The 11,044-nt window shown below is 49.6% G+C and overlaps 2 long non-coding RNA genes across 2 annotated transcripts; one reads left to right on the forward strand and one right to left on the reverse strand.

Moving 5' to 3' along the window:
- Positions 1-923: 923 nt before the first annotated feature.
- LOC109740380 (uncharacterized) lies at positions 924-7,688 on the forward strand. The gene is made up of 2 exons (XR_002227294.4): positions 924-1,317; positions 7,231-7,688. It is a non-coding gene; the product is annotated as an uncharacterized lncRNA (long non-coding RNA).
- LOC141021281 (uncharacterized) lies at positions 5,388-9,692 on the reverse strand. Its single transcript, XR_012181898.1, has 2 exons — positions 8,339-9,692; positions 5,388-5,637 (listed from the first exon to the last, which is right to left on the reverse strand). It is a non-coding gene; the product is annotated as an uncharacterized lncRNA (long non-coding RNA).
- Between the last annotated feature and the right edge of the window lie 1,352 nt (positions 9,693-11,044).

Here is an 11,044-nt window from a genome sequence, read left to right on the forward strand (position 1 = left end):
AAAAGTTTCATAATAAAAAAAATCATTTGATCACTAAACTATATAGAGAACAGTAGCTACTTATTATTTTAGCAAAAGAAAACAGGAAAGTTTCCTGTGCACTTTGGCCCATTAGAAACGGTAGCAGCCCAGCCGAGCGCCACCCTCCAACCTCGATACGGCTATGTTCGGTTAGCCCCGCCCCCGCCGGGATTGGGCGCAAACCCCGCCGATCCACGTGGGTTCCGCCCCCGCGGTGTCGAATCCCGGTCCTCGTTGATGACAGCCTTCGGTTAGACCCCGTCTAGACCAAATCCCTCCCAAACCCGGTGGAAATCGCCGGGAAACGACCCACGAGTCCCACCCCGTGGAAGCAACCCTCCCGCGAAAAGTTACGCTGCATCTCTCTCTTGGCCCGACCCTCTCTTCCTCTCTCGATTCGGCGACGGCGGAGCGGGCGCCGGAGAAGCTACCAGAGCAAATGGAGGCGGCGTACATCCTCCTTCCCCTTCCTCTCAGCTCAACAACACGTGAAGAGGCATGAGCTCGGCGGCGACCCAGAACAGCCATCGAGCCCAGCCGATCCAATCTCCCCCGCCACCTCACGTCGGAAAAGAGGAGACAGCTGGCGACGAGACCTTCATGTTGGTTCTCTCTTTCTCTTCGTGTGTGCCTGCTCCCCTAGTCCCCTGTCTACTGTCTTTTCTCTCTGATCTACCTGCAGCAATGCGTTGGAGATGCCGGCCTAAAGTCATGCTGTTAATTGATACTCCTGTAGAGGATTAACCGAATGCATAATGGATTGCATAGTGACATGTATTTAGTCCTCGAGTGAATTTGGTGTACGGTGGGGGGTCACCAAATCCTCTAGAGTATTAAATCCACTAGACGATTAAAAACTCTGCAACCGAACAAGGCCTACAGGAGGCAGAGGCAGGGCGTGGCGTCCATCCACTGCCGCCATGGCTCGATAGCCTCCACATGCTCCCCCCCTCGGCGTATTAATGTGTCCAAGTGAAACCGTAGCACGCCCTCACCCGATCCCCTCCTTTTGCCTGTCGCGCCCCCTCCTCCTCTACTAAAATGATGAGCCCAAGAGCTCACGCGGTGATCATGCCAAGGTCACCAGTGCCGTGGGCACCGGCCGCCGTTCCCCGTTTGCTGATGCGCAAGTGAAGCGCGCCGTCGTCCTCTTCTTCCACGCCGAGCGCCACCAGCTAGGACGGCCCCGCACAGTCGCTCCCGTCGATTCCCTCTGCTGGCAACCATCGCTGTCCGCCGTCGATTCGCTCGACCCCGACCTCCGCTGGCCTCACCGGCTGCTCCTCCTGACTCGTGGTGAGCATCTCTCCCAATCCCCCCATTTCCCCTCTTCGATTCGGCGCCCTAGACCCACGCCTGCCTGTCGCTGCCATGGCCGGATCGCTGGAGCTCCACCCCCGTACATACTCACCCGCTCCTGACCCACCCTTGGTCGCCCCGGCTGGCCGCGCGCCCACGTGTGCCACCCGCAGCCGCTCGTTGCTCCTGCCGCACGTGCTCCTGCGACCTCTGCTACTGCTCCTTGCGCTGCTCTGCTGCTAGCTGCTCCTGCTCAGGCCGTTGCGCTGCTGCTTTGCTTGCTTCTGCCGCTGCTTGGCCACAGCTGCTGCTCTACTACTGCTGCTCAAGCTGCTTCTCAACGCTACTTCTTGCTGCTGGCCATGGCCAAGGCCATTGCCAGGTGTGCCTGTGTGTGCGCGCGTGAGTTGTGTGCTACTCCCTGCATCCAGGAAAAGTTGTCCCCGATGACAATTCGTGGAAATCCACTTGGCTTTAATCTGACAAATGACACAGCCCGAACCGCGTCCCCCCATCCTCCCCTCCTCGATTTTACGACGGCGACCTCCTCACCCCCGGCCACCTGCTCCGTCGCCTCGTTACGCGCGGGCTGTCTTCTCCCCTTCATATCGCCGCCTTTCTTCGTCCGCGCTGCCTGATCCCGAAGAGGGTGGAGTGGATGGGAGGGGAGATCAAGAGGAAATGGATCCCCTTCTCGGCAAAGCTCTCGATTTGCCAGCTCCGACGTGCTGTGGCGCCGAGGCCGGGCGGACCTAAGCACACTGCTGCTAGCAGCCGCCGTCAGTTCGCTGGCCTCCGATGCCCCGCTCCGCGCATCCGGATACACAGCGGTGTCGCTGGCCTTCGACGTGCTAATCCTCCTACTGGCGGTGCTCCTCCGACGGGGCAACATGAGCACAAGAGAGGCGCCAACAAGATGCCAAGCGCCGGGCATGCGACGCTCACCTCCCCTGCATGATCACCTCCCATGCAAGCTCCCTGTTGGAAACAAGAGTTTTGGCAATGCGACTCGATGTATTGATCGGTGCATAGCGCACTTATATATGGAGTACAAAGTGGGCCACAACCTCAACTATACAAAGACTAGGAGGTGGGCCAAGGTATACAATATACATGCACAAACCATATGTTGAACACCCCCCCCTCCCCCCCGCAGTCGAAGCATCACCGGAGACGCAAAGACCGGACCTGAACTCCTCGAAAACAGAAGTATGTAGTCCTTTCGTCATGACATCGGCGAACTATTGCGCCGTCGGGACGTGGAGGACCCGGATGCGCCCAAGAGCCACCTACTCACGAACACAGTGTATGTCGAGCTCAATGTGCTTCATTCGATGATGGTGGACTGGGTTGGCGGAGAGTTACACGGCGGAGACGTTGTCGCAGTAGATGAGCGTGGTCTTGTGAACATCACAAAGCAACTCTTGGAGCAGCTGACGAACCAAGAGCATTCAGCAACGGCGTTAGCCATTACCTGATATTGTGCCTCGGCACTCGAGCGGGAGACGGTGGGTTGTCTCTTGGATGACCAAGAGATCAGCGATGGCCCAAGGTAGACACAGTACCCCGAGGTGGAGCGCCGTGTGTCCGGGCAACCAGCCCAGTCCGCATCAGAGTAGGCGATGAGGTCAGTGGAGGCGGAGGCCGTCAGTGTGACTCCCATGGATGGGGTGCCGCGTATGTAACGGAGGATAAGCTTCACCAGGATCCAGTGAGAGTCGCGTGGAGCATGCATTTGAGGACAGACCTGCTGAACAGTATACTGCATATCGGGCAGCGTCAGAGTCAGGTACTGTAGAGCACCCACGATGGAGAACCCTCCAGAGTAGAAACCTTGGCCTTGGTGACGACGGGCGTGGGAGTGGGCTTGAAGTTAAGCATGCCAGCGCGATCAAGAAGCTCACGAGCTTATCGCTGCTGATGCAGGAAGAACCCATCTGGCCATCGAACCACTCGATGCCAAGGAAGTAGTGCAGGGGCCCCAAGTCCTTGAGGGCAAACTCATCGGCGAAGAAGAGCAGTGAGCCACTGAAGGAGCTTGGCAGTGGATGCCGTCAGGATGATGTCGTCGACATATAGCAACAAGTCGGTCGTGTCAACTCCGTGATGGTACACGAAGAGCGACGCATCGGAGTGAGTGGGCATAAATCCGAGCGTCTGCAGGATCACAGCGATGCGCTGGTACCAGGCCCGAGGAGCATGCTTCAACCCGTAAAGGGAACGGGAGAGCAAGCACACATGGTCTGGATTCGTGGCGTCGACGACGCCGGTGGGCTGCTCACAGAACACCTGCTCAGCGAGGTGGCCGTGCAAGAAGGCATTGGAAACGTCCAACTGATGCACAGACCAAGCTCGGGAGATGGCTAACTAAAGCACTGTTGGGGAACGTAGTAATTTCAAAAAAAAAATCCTACGCACACGCAAGATCATGGTGATGCATATCAACGAGAGGCGAGAGTATTGTCTACGTACCCTCGTAGACCGAAAGCGGAAGCGTTTATCAACGCGGTTGATGTAGTCGTATGTCTTCACGATCCGATCGATCCAAGTACCGAAAGCACGGCACCTCCGAGTTCTGCACACGTTCGGCTCGGTGACGTCCTCGCCTTCTCGATCCAGCAAGAGGGGCAAAGTAGTAGATGATTTCCGACAGCACGACGGCGTGGTGACGGTGTTGGTGAAGAACAATCTTCGCAGGGCTTCGCCTAAGCACTACGAAAACTATGACGGAGGATAAACCAGAGGAGACGGGGTTGCCGGCACACGGCTTGGTGTTTCTTGATCTGTCTTGGGTGCTAGCCCTACCCCTCTATTTATATGTTGAGCCTTGGGGTCGAAACTTGGAGTAAAAGCCTCCACAAAGTCGGTTTCACCCGAAAGGCAAGAGTCCTTCTCGGACTCCAGGGCCAGACGCCAGGGTTCCCGGCGTCTGGACCCAGACGCCAGGGTTCCCGGCGTCTGGACCCAGACGCCAGGGACCCTGGCGTCTGGACCCTGGACTCCACAAAACTTCCTTTTGCGCTTTCCAAAAACGTCGTGGGCTTTCCTCTTTGGCCCAGATAAAATGTTCTCATGCCCAAACATTTCGGGAAACATCCGGAACCCCTTCCGATGGATTTTGGAACCTTTCCAGAGATCAAACACTACTATCCACATATCAATCTTTACTTCCGGACCATTCCGGAGTTCCTCGTCATATCCGTGATCTCATCCAAAACTCCGAACAACATTCGGTCACCAACATACATAACTCATAGTACTATATCGTCAACGAACGTTAAGCGTGCAGACCCTACGGGTTCGAGAACTATGTAGACATGACCGAGACACCTCTCTTGTAAATAACCAATAGCGGGACCTGGATGCCCATATTGGCTCCTACATATTCTATGAAGATCTTTATCGGTCAGACCGCATAACAATATACATTGTTCCCTTTGTCATCGGTATGTTACTTGCCCGAGATTCGATCGTAGGTATCTCAATACCTAGTTCAATCTCGTTACCGGCAAGTCTCTTTACTCGTTCCGTAATACATCATGCCGCAACTAACTCATTAGTTGCAATGCTAACATCATTCCGGAGTTCCCACTCACTTTCTTGTAAATACAGGCTTCACCGCAAGTCTGTATAAAACTATATGCTTTGATCAACTTATCAAAGCGTATATCCAACTCCGAGATGCTTGCACCAGTCCATAGATGGATCGCTGGAGCTTGCATATTTTGTTAGCACCTTGTAGGATTGACAAAACCTTCTGGTTGCATCATATACAACTCTTCTTTAATAAATCCATTAAGGAATGCAGTTTTGTTTATCCATTTGCCAGATTTCATAAAATGCGGCAATTGCTAACATGATTCAGACGGACTTAAGCATAGATACGAGTGAGAAACTGTCATCGTAGTCAACACCTTGAACTTTGTCAAAAACCTTTTTCGACAAGTCTAGCTTTGTAGATAGTAACACTATGTCAACGCCCAATATGCAACCCTATCTGAGAGGAACTCGAAGGTCCCACCAAGGATAGACCCGCATATTGAAACGCTTTTGCAAGGTGGATATCATTACATCAACATTACATAATATATGGGGATACATACAAGGCATATAAATGCCGCAAGAATACATCAATATACATGAGAACAACATCCGACTACGGATGAAACACAAACAGAAGCTCAAACGACATCCACCCTGCTAGCCCAGGCTGCCGACCTGGAACCTATCCCCTGATCGAAGAAGAAGCCGAAGAAGAACTCCAAAACAAGTAACATCGCTCTCGCGTCATGATCATCGCAAAACCTGTACCTGCAACTGTTGTTGTAGTAATGTGTGAGCCACGAGGACTCAGCAATCCCATTACCATGGGTGTCAAGACTAGCAAAGCTTAATGGGTAAGGAAGGGGTAAAGTGGTGAGGTTGCAGCAGCGACTAAGCAAGTATGGTGGCTAACATACGCAAATAAGAGCGAGAAGAGAAGCAACGGAACGGTCGTGAAACTAGCAATGATCAAGAAGTGATCCTGAACTCCTACTTACGGCAAACATAACCCAAAAACCGTGTTCACTTCCCGGACTCCGCCGAAAAGAGACCATCACGGTTACACACGCGGTTGATGTGTTTTATTTAAGTCAAGTGTCAAGTTCTCTACAACCGGACATTAACAAATTCCCATCTGCCACATAACCGCGGGCATGGCTTTCAAAAGATAATACCCTGTAGGGGTGTCCCAACTTAGCCCATTATAAGCTCTCACGGTCAAAGAAGGATATTCCTTCTCTCGGGAAGACCCGATCAGTCTCGGAATCCCGGTTTACAAGACATTTCGACAATGGTAAAACAAGACTAGCAAAGCCGCCCGAATGTGCCGACAAATCTTGATAGGAGCTGCACATATCTCGTTCTCAGGGCACACCGGACTGTCCAAACATCCGGTAGGCCAGCCCAGAGTTGCCCCTGGTGGCCACCGGCGGCTGACATGTTGGACCAACACTCGAAGGAGCACTGGCCCGGGAGGGTAAATAAAGATGACCCTCGGGAGCGCGACTCCCAAAGGAAAAAGGCTAGGTGAGACAAATGTAAAACCAAGGTTGGGCCTTGCTGGAGGAGTTTTATTCAAAGCAAACTGTCAAGGGGGTCCCATAAATCACCCAACCGCGTAAGGGACGCAAAATCAAGGAACATAGCACCGGTATGACGGAAAATAGGGCGGCAAGAGTGGAACAAAACACCAGGCATAAGGCCGAGCCTTCCACCCTTTACCAAGTATATAGATGCATTAATTAAATAAGAGAATATTGTGATATCCCAACAAAATTCATGATATCCATGTTCCAACATGGAACAAACTTCTTCATCTTCACCTGCAACTAACAACGCTATAAGAGGAGCTGAGCAAAAAGCGGTAACATAGCCAAACAAAGGTTTGCTAGGAAGGGTGACAAAGGTTAGAGGTGGTTTCATGGCAATTTGGGAGGCTTGAAGAGCAAGTGATAGGTAGCGCAGCATAGCGATAGAACGAAGCAACTAGCATAGCAAAGGTTAGAGGTGGTTCCAAAATCTGGACTAGTTGACTCGCAAAGAGGATGCAGGTAAGACTTTTCTTAAATAAACTGCTAAACAGACATTGCTAGTTTGCTACTCCTTGCTAATATGCTATTGCTTGTTGATGTTGCAGCCACTTCTATTGATAACTGTATCTTCCTACTGCTATTGATGTAGTATTTATATTGTTATATTAGTGGGCTTATGCATTGTTTGTCTATTGATAACTTTATTCAAATAATTCCAACTTAATTCCTATTGTCATGTCTTCTTTTATTGTATGTTTTTCCTTTTTTAAGTACAGTAGTTGCTTGCTTAGTAAAGTTTGAAGTATCGCTGAAGTTCTCCTCCTTCTCGGTGCAGTTCTTGAGACCCTGTTTTAGATTCATCCAAGCATCCATCCATTCTTCATCAAGCCGTCACAAGCAGGCAGGCATGCAACATGCCAACATGCACAGACAAGAATTTTCTGGAGTGAATTTGGTTTTCAGTCGTGAGTCTGAGCTCTTACTGTAGTTAAGAGTTCAAATCAATAGCTGCCTATTTTTGCAAGTTCAAATTAATGGATGTGAACTAGTTTTTTTTCCTTTTGGATTAGTCACTAATAGTCTAGAGCATTTCACTCTGCAACTGCATTTTCCAGTTACGTGAAATGCATGATCCAAAAAAATTGCAGGACCATCCACTCATTGCAAGTATACCCCCCTACTGTGAAATGCTCTGTCTACGAAAACCGTGGCAATCCTGTTTTTGCAAGTTTAAATCAATAGTGCCTGTTTTTGCAAGTTTAAATCAATAGTGCCTTTTTTTGCAAGTTCAAACTAATGGATGTGGAACTTTAGACTTGCTTTCTACTGAATGCATCCATGATCATGCATTATGCATCTACTGAATGCATCAAGAATCAATTGATCATGAAACAATCACTGATCAGCAGCAGTTCTCGTCACCATGATAAAACAAGCCAGGCGCTCTATTTTTAATTAATAGTAATCCATGATCAGCAGCAGTTTCTTTCACTAATTTTCAGTTAACAGCAATCCATGATTTTTTTCACAATGCTCAGCAGCAGTTTTTGTATTAAAATGAATATAATCCATGAATTTTAAGTTAAAAACTAAATGTACTCGATGATTTGCATTGTCATGATTCAGTTAACAGTAAATCAACTTCACTAATTTTCAGGTACAGTACTCTGATGGAACAACAAAGATTTCACAAAGAACAAGAAAGATTTCACAAAGTACAATGCTTACATAAGTGTGATGATACTGCAATTGACACTGTAACTTGAACTGCGATTGACATTCCTATACTCACTAACATTAATCTAAAGGTCATTCTAATCATTGACATTCCTCTTCCAGAAAACAATTGACACTGTAACTGAAACCTGCATCATTAGGTAATTCCAGACAAAGAGAGGTTCAGATCAATCAGCCACAATCAGTCCATTTTTTAAGAAAACTACCTGCAGCCAACATCAGTAGCAGAGGCAGTCGCCGACAGCAACGGCAGATGCAGTCGCCAACAGCAGCAGCAGGTCCGCGCAGACTCGTTCGGGCGGGCTGCAGCGGCAGCAGTAGGTGGCGGCCGGACGGCAGCGGCAGCAACTTGTCCCGCCACCGGGGAAGACCTGCGTGGGCCCTGATTGCCGAAGTCAGTGACAGGGGAGTGGCGGCTGGGGTTTCCGTAGGCGCGAGGAACCGTCCAGGGACACGAGCAGGGCGACTAGGAGGAGGCGCCCGTCGAGGTGGTCGCCTTGGAGGAGCAAGTGGGCGGTGGGGTGGCGGCGCAAGTGGTTAGTGTGGCAGCGATGCATGTGGGTGGCGGGGCGGCAGCGTAGGTGGGCGCCCGCTATTTCTACGGCGGCTTTCGTCGGTAGCTACGATGGCCGCTTGGTCCAGCCGTGGTCCAAGGTGAAGAAGCAGAGGCGAGGGGGGATTAGCACGAGATTTAAAACCAGGAGGGTTTTTTGCGAAATTCAAAATGAACTGAGCTCGGGACAACTTTTCCCGGACGGATGGAGTACTAATTAGTACTTAGGTTAGTCTGGCTTAGGACTAGATTAGTGCTAAGTTAGTCTAGTAGTAGATGACATGTAGGACCCCAATAAATAAGTTAGATTTATTTATTTGTTTAGGTATAGCCTATGACATGTGGGCCACCCCTCTCTATTTGACCAGTCTATTTGACTTGGTCAAACTCGTATTAAAACAATTCTAGTAAATTCCAGAAATTCAATAAACTTTAAAAATTCATAGAAAATAAACCGTAGCTCTGATGAAAATAATTTATACATGAAAATGATCATAAAAATAATATGAATCGGAATATGCCGTCCACATACTGTCACATGCCCCCAACACTGCAAACATGGAACTTTCCCCTTCGGATCTTCTGACCGAGAAATACCTGGAGCTGAGAAAATATTCTCGGATATTTTCCCGCTCCGTCTAAAATTCTTAGTAATGCATTAAGAGCACCCCTAGCATAACATACTGCCATGACATGCATTGTGTTGTATTTGTTTACTCCGGTATTTAATTGTTTCCCCATGTCCCTTATTCTTTCGGTATACCTCGAGACTTCTCGTGACACCCAGTACGACTACGTCGACCATGACTCGTCCCTCTGACCAGAGCTTCCAAGCAAGAAAAACCCCGTTGATCATTCCTATATCACCCATTCTTTCTCTATCGTGCTTGCATTAGATTTTGCTATATTGTTCGATAGTTCCTATTCTAATGCATAGCCTGCTTTTTGTAACTTTCTGTTATTACTTTACCTGTTACCCTATATGCTTAGTATAGACTGGATAGTGATCCATCAGTGACCCCGCACCCTTGTACGTGTTGCCATGCTTTTCTTTTGGATGTCTCGATCAATGAGATCAATGTGTAGAGACTGACACATCATCAGCAACACCCCCTTAGTTGTATGACTCTGCAGAGTTACTATCGAGTGACGAGGGTGATACCTCGCATCTCACTCCTGATGATTTTTCTGTAATGTAGCCAATCGGTCGTGGATTACAGAGGGTGATTCCTCATTCATCACTCCTGATGATGAGTTTGTCATGCAACACCTCAAGTGTGAACCCTTCGATGGTGATTCCTCCAAGGTCACCTTGACGGTTACATCGAGTAGGAATCCATCGAGGGTGATTCCTCAGATTCCCCCTTGATGTTATGGACACACAAATACCTTGACCTTCACCTCAGTCCTTTGTTGAAGTCGGGTCGACCCAAGGGGTACCCGCGAGAGTTATTGAAGTCAGGTTGACCATGAGGGTACCCGCGAGATAATGACGCGGCACGACCGGGCAAGCAGACCACCCTAGAGAGGGACGGGCTTGGCCCTTGTTGTAAGTCCGCGAGACGGGGCGAAGGATCACCGATTGTTTTCGCGAGCTCCCAATACACTAACGGGTTTGGATATGTGATGTAAGCAGGCCTCTGGCCTTTTTGCACTAACCACCATGTGGGAATAAGTATGGACACTCGGCATCGTATGATTCTCCAAAAAGATCTTCGGACGTCAGGAGTTGAGCGGCACGCGCCCGGTTCGACGGTAACCGCCTACACTTGTATAAGGAGGTGGGTCTGCTCCAGGCCGCATTCGCAATGCGCATGAGTGCTTAGGCTGACTGGCCCATGACCCCTTCGCACTTAGGATGTAGACCGGCGTGCTGGCCTCTCTATTGAGCATAAATAGGACTACGGCATGTCGATCAGCCAAGGCCGGTCATGACCAGGAAAAGTGTGTCCGGCGAGAGTTAATGGAGCGTGTTGGGTGAGTTGGTGCACCCCTGCAGGGAAGTAATCTATTCGAATAGCCATGTCTATGGTAACGGACGCTCGGAGTTGTATCCCAATCTACTACAACTAGAACTGGACGCTCGGAGTTGTAGGGAAAACCTGATTACCTTTAGCACACTTGGTCTCACAACAAAGAACCTGGACAATATAATCTCCGGTCGGGTCCCTCAGTAGTAGTTCAAAGTAATTTTTGAGAGATGCAGATCGAGGCATTAAATGTGATTGTTACATTGTATCAGATCATCAACTACCGGGCCTAATCTTATCTGCAAAAGAAGAGAACGTATTAGTGCCTACATGCAGCTTTGATCACTACTACACGCCTCTTTGATTTGCAGGATTCTAAAATACATGAA

This window comes from Aegilops tauschii, chromosome 4 (genome assembly GCF_002575655.3).
Source record: "Aegilops tauschii subsp. strangulata cultivar AL8/78 chromosome 4, Aet v6.0, whole genome shotgun sequence".
NCBI classification, from domain to species: Eukaryota; Viridiplantae; Streptophyta; class Magnoliopsida; order Poales; family Poaceae; genus Aegilops; species Aegilops tauschii.